Consider the following 6300-nt stretch of genomic DNA (forward strand, 5'->3'; position numbering starts at 1 on the left):
ATTAGGTCTAGTTGGTTGGTAGTATTCTTGAAGTCTTCCATGCCTTGACTTATTTTCTCCCTTCATTCTGTTTTATTACTGAGAGAAAGAGAGAGAGAGGCAGAGACAAGGAGACAGACACACATAGAGGTGTTAAAATTGCAACTATGATTATAGTCTATTTCTCCTTTTAGTTTGCACAATTTTTGCTTAATACATTTTGAAGTTCTGTTATAAGGTGCATAGTGATTTAAAATTGTGTCTTCCTGATTAATGCCTTTTTAAAAAAACATTGTAAAATGAACCTTTTTATCTTTAGCAAAACTCCTTGTCTTGAAATTCACTTTGTCTGAGTTTCATATAGCTTAGTGTTTGTATGATATGTCCTTTCCTTTTTATATTATTTGTGTCTTTATATTTTTAAAGATGTCTTTTACAAATACCATATAGTTGGATCTTGCTTTTCTGAAAAATCTGGTCTGGAAACCTCTGTCTAATTGGAGTGTTTAGTTCATTTTTATCCAATGTAATTTTTAATATGGTTAGATTTAAGTTTACCATCTTGATGTTTGTCTGTCTCCTCCATTCTTTTCCTGTATCCTCTAAGTTAATTATAGTTTTAAAAACTTTTATTTTTTAGTATTCCATTCTACTCTCTCATTTGGCTTTTAAAACCATACCTCTGTGTATTATTTTTTAAGTGGGTGCACTGCGGATTTCAATACGCAATCCTAACTTATTGTAGTCTACCTTGAGTTAGTATTATACCACTTCATATATAATGTAAGAAACTTACAACAGTATAATTCCGTCTATACCCATTCCATCATTTGTGCTGTTGTCATATATTTTACTTCTTATATGTTAGAAACTCCACAGCACACTTTAATATATTTGCTATAAAAAACTAGTAAGGTTTGTTATACAAATATTAATATTAGTATGGACTTTATGACAAAAATTGTTACTAGAGACAAAGAAAGACATTTTATAATGATAAAAGGTTCGACCTATGAGGAATATATATAACAATTATAGGCAAAAATAATAAGACAGGATCCCTCACCATTTCTCATCATATACTTCTACTTAGCCATAGTGAAATATTAAAACCAGGAAATTGATGTTGATACAATACATGTATATAGTTCTGTGCCTTTTATCACATGTGTAGATCTATGTAACTACCACCACAATCAAGATAGAGAACTATTCCATCACTACAAAGATCTCTCCCATTCTACCCCATTATAGTCACACCCATACCTCCTCTTCCCTCCCTGGTTTCTGATGAGCAATGTGTTGACATTTAAATTGGTATTCTCTATGGGTACTATTTGTCCTTTGCTGCTTTCAAGTGTTTTTCTTTGTCTTTAGTTTTTAGGAGTTTGATTATGGTGTGTCTATGCATGGATTTGTTTGAGCTTATTTTGTTTAGGATTCACTCAGATTTTTAACTCTATAGGTTAATGCATTTTCCTAAATTTGGGAAAATTTTTGCGAGTCTTTCTTTGAATAAATTTTCTGTCTCACCTTCTTTGCCATACCTTCTGGGACTCCAGTGATCAAGATACTAGAATTTTTTTAATAGTCCCATAGGTCCTTGAGGCTCTGTTTATGTTTTTTTTCAGTCCATTTTCTCTTGGTTGTTCCAGTTGGGTGATTTCTATTGCTCTGTCTTTAGGTTCACTGATTTTCTTCTTTTGTCTTTTGACATCCTGTGGGAGAGGGACACCTTATTACTTCTGGGCAGGGGTGGAAGTTCAGGCTTCTCATTAGGCTTCCATTGCCACCCACCCTTGCTGAGAGGGAGCAAGATGCCTTGTTATTGCTCCCTGTGTGGGCCCCCACTGAGACCACAGGGAGTGGAGTGAGATTTATGGTTATCCAGTAGGGATGAAAGTTCTAGCTCCCTACTTATACTTCACTAACATCGCCCCATTTGGGTAAAAGGAGCACCTTGTTACTGCTGGGCAAGCATCAAAATCTAGGCTCCTTATTAAACCTTTGCTGATAGGTGATGGGGCTACAGTTTTTTTTGTGGTGTTAGGCTATATTTTAGATTTCATATATAAGTGATATGATATTTGTCTTTCTCTGTCTGACTTACTTCACTTAATGTAATAATCTCTAGATACATCCATGTTGCTGCAAATGGCTGTTTGCAGCATTTTCTGACTTCCATGGTGTAAATAGACCTGCTGTGGCCCATTTCAGGCTCCCAATATGAGGTCAGTGAAGGCAGAGTTAGAAAGAGATGCACATTTGGTGCTTAAGAGCTGGTACAAACTGGCTTCAGCACACTGCTACAGGAATTTAGTGGGAGGGATAAGGTGTGTCCACAAATACTCATAATATATAAGCATTGAATGAAATGGGTAAGTTAGAACTTATGAAAATTTAAAGGATGATACTATTTTTTTTTCTGGATGTCCTAAGGTGTTTGCACATTGATGGGGTCAACATGGGTCCTAGGACTAGTCTTCATTTTGCTGAGGAGCTTCAGTTTTTCAGTTTACCCTCAACAAAGGGAGATAGCTATTTTATACAGAGCGGTCAAGCTAGGGTTCTCTGAGGAAGTGACATTTGAGCAGAGGCCTGAAGGACGTGAGGGAACAGGCCATGTGAATGTCTGCAGGAAGGATGTGTGACGGAGTGGAAACAGGGCACTTGGACATTGATTTTCAGTAACTATATTAGTTGGAATATTTTTGGGTCTTAGTAACTGAATAGAATTCAAGTAATAATTGAAAATAATAATAAGAAAAATATATTAGCTCATATTTTAAGAAGCCCAGTAGGTGCTCAGTGTTGGGTCCTTGAGTGGTTCAGCAATGTCTCCGGGGACTCAGGTTTTCCGTCGTCCTACTCTTCCGTCCTCAGCATGCCAGCTTTTTCCCCTTCAGGCTTGCTCTCCTGATGGTTTCAAGATGGGTGCCTCAGTCTCTGGGATCATATGCAGACACAATAATATACGGTAGAAGAGCTCTTCCTCCCTTTTTGGGGGAACAGTTTAAAGTTTAATTGCTCATAAAAATAGAGAGTATAATATAAAAATTATCCGTATCCATCATCTAGATATAATCATTGTTAACGTTCTGACATATTTGCTTCATCTGTTTTCTGATGAATAATTTTAAATTACTGATGTCATGAAATTTCTTTAGAATGCATCTCTGAAAAACAGATATTCCCCTAACTAATCGCCATATTATTGTCCTACCTAAAATTTAATAATTATTCCTTAATAGCATCTAATATTCCAGTCCATATTCAAATTTGATGATCTTCTCCAAAATATCTTTTATGATTGGTTTGTTCAAACCAAAATGCAGTCAAGGATCATTCATTACATATTTCCTGAATCTCTTTTCATCTTAATTCTAGAACATTATATCCCTCCTTTTCTTCCCCCATAAAATTGAAATGTTAAAAGGCCCAGAAATGTCATCCTGAAAAATGACTCAAATTCAGACTTTGGTTGTTTTTTTGAAGTGTTTTTCTGTCCTCCGTATTTTCTGTAAACTGGATGTTAGATTTAAAGAGTTGTACAAATTCAGATTAAGCATTTTTAGAAGAAATACTTCATAGGTAATGTTGTGTATTTATTAGCTCATATTAAGAGTCATGAAATGTCTGTCCCATTCTTAGTGATGGTAAAATAAGGGGATTTCAGCCTAATCTCGCCTTTGTGAAATAACATTTTGTAATAACATTTTCCTTGCAACTAGTAAATAATTTGGGGTTTGATACTTTGGCCCTGGATGTAACTATCCAGTTCCCCATTAACTTTTTTTAACCTAATGGCTTTAGCTTCCACTGAAGATAGTTGCCTGAATCAATGATTTCATTAACATTTTACAAAATGATTATTAGCTGAAATCCTTATGAAAAAAGGAGAATCAACTGGTACTGTTTATTAGGTTACCCTCCGTTAAGTACTAGAAAGGCAAGATAAATGATTGACTCTTAACTTTTAATTACCAATTTTCAAAGTAAGGTTTTGGTGTAATGGTGACAATTGAACTTGTTTGTTTTGCCTTTCTTTTAAAATATATTATTTTGAGCTCATGGATTTTTATGTATTCAAAAGGTTTAAATCTATTATAATCTTTATTCTTTTTTTCCTATATGTATGATTCTATCTATCCAATTTATTAAAAATTGAAATAAACATAATAATCAAACTAATGCTCCAAAACTTAAACTATTCATATGGAAGACACTACAAGAGAAGACATAATAGAGACTGTCCTGCAATAAGAAGTACAAATTCCTTCTACAGAGATGGAGAAATAAAAGGACAAATCTAGTTGTCTAAAAGACAATTCACTGTACACATTTTTTTTTACAGTTTTGTACACTGTCTTAATATGAATGGGACCGCTTTTCTACTTGAGCCATTTTTTTTTAACCAAAGCAAAATAACCTAAGTAATGCAAAGTGTTAAAATATAGCATAAAGATATAAAAATAGACATACTAATTCTAATTAGGAATGTAATTATGATGTTACATTTTTTATAATCCACAACTATGTTAAGGAAATCACACAAACATAAATAACTGATTTGAATGAAATGCATGAATTTATAGCAAAGCTTTGTAGTTACAAAAACCAAAAATATTACCAAAGAATGCACAAAATTAATGTTTATTCCACCTTTGTGTCATATTCCTGGATCCTTCACCAATGTTACATGAGGGAAAAACAAAAGCAAAACAAATGAAAAACTGAAATCAGAATCACTAATGTTACCAAGTAGGGAAACAAAATCTAGCAGCCATCAGCAAGAGTACAGCACAGACAATGCTATAAAAAGAAACAAAGAAAATTTCTAGAAAACTGTATGCATCATACTCTTTAAAACTAGCAAAATATGCTCCTGTATACAATGGAATATAAATAGAATCTTTCTCCTGTAAGATACAGAAATGCAAATTCTTTTTTTAATATTGTGGGTGGGTCAAATGTGTTTGTAATGGTTAATTATACTCAGCTATTGCAGAGTGAGCCAGGAACACATTTATGGATTCTGGGGACGATGTGTACCGTAATTTTTTGATGGGGATAGTGGACACTCTAGCCAAAATTAAAAAAAAAATGAACACACAAGTACAAGACAAAGGCAAATGAGACTTCTCTTATATCTTAGCAACATTTAGATGGAAATCAAATTTAAATGCAGTGCACTCTGCTTTTGAAGAGGCTTTGGTTCAGCTCCCAAATCTTGATTGCTTGATTGAGTCTCCTATGAGAATACTCAGAAGGTGTCTTTTTAAACAACAAACCTATTTTTAGTGGTGGAGCCGCTCTTAGTAGCTATGTCGGCATGGGACTGATAACCAATCACTATCTGTGGAGGAAGTCCTAACCTTTCCTTATATACCCTCCCTATATGTGTAACAGCTTCTCTGTTTTCACATTCAGTAGTCCATATTGCTATATTATCACCTTTAGCTCTAACATTAACAACAGCTCCACATACATCATCACTGTAGTCATCAAAAGATTCTCCATTAAGGCACAGCAGTGTCTCTAGCCAAAAGCGATCCAGGTCACTTTGTCTCTGCTGTTTGTTCAATGTTATTAGCCATCCTCCTCGTTTGTTTTTCTCATCTTCCCACATGGGCTCAATACCATCCTTAAAAAGTGAGTAGTCACAGCCAGGCATTAAATTACTAGACAACTGGATATGGTTGTACAGAGCCCAAAAGTCTTCAACAGTATCAAACTTAGACAGTTTGCTTGCCAAGTTTTGCTTTTGTCATTTTTAAAAAACCAGAGTGCCCATCTGTTCTGTAAAGGATGTTTAATATAGTGTTCTGGGTTAGCAACCTCCTGATTAGATTCTGTTATCTCTTCTGTAGGCGGGGGATTAGGAGTAGGGGTGGTTTCCGGTTCCACAGTCGCCATCTTAGATCGATCTCTATAATCTTTATTCTTTTGTTACTCAAGTTGTCCTATTTTGGATCAGGAGGAGACCTTTCCTAGTGGCTATTGTGTGTCCTTTTGATATGACTCCATTCATCTTTGAAAGCTCTTTTGCTTCCCCACAAAACAAAATTTCCCAGGCTTACTTTGTACATTCTCTGTCCCAGATCTGAAATTAGCAATTTCTTAAAAGGTGCCTTAGTCATTGTGTTTCTCATTAAAAGTGAAGAAACTTTTTCAATAAGCCCCTTAGCATACTTCACCTCTTATTTCATTGGTTAGAACTGATTTAAATGCCCATTCCTAAAACACTCCCTGGTTAGAGGAATGGGATTCCTGTGTTTGATTTAGTAAAGCACATAACTATGTAGAGGAGGGTTAGAGGTT

The 6300-nt window shown here is 34.8% G+C and overlaps 1 pseudogene; it reads right to left on the bottom strand.

The window, feature by feature from the left end:
* Positions 1-5157: 5157 nt before the first annotated feature.
* Positions 5158-5927, bottom strand: LOC105103841 (eukaryotic translation initiation factor 4E-like; annotated as a pseudogene).
* Positions 5928-6300: the final 373 nt, after the last annotated feature.

The sequence above is a fragment of the Camelus dromedarius genome, chromosome X (genome assembly GCF_036321535.1).
Source record: "Camelus dromedarius isolate mCamDro1 chromosome X, mCamDro1.pat, whole genome shotgun sequence".
Taxonomy (NCBI): Eukaryota; Metazoa; Chordata; class Mammalia; order Artiodactyla; family Camelidae; genus Camelus; species Camelus dromedarius.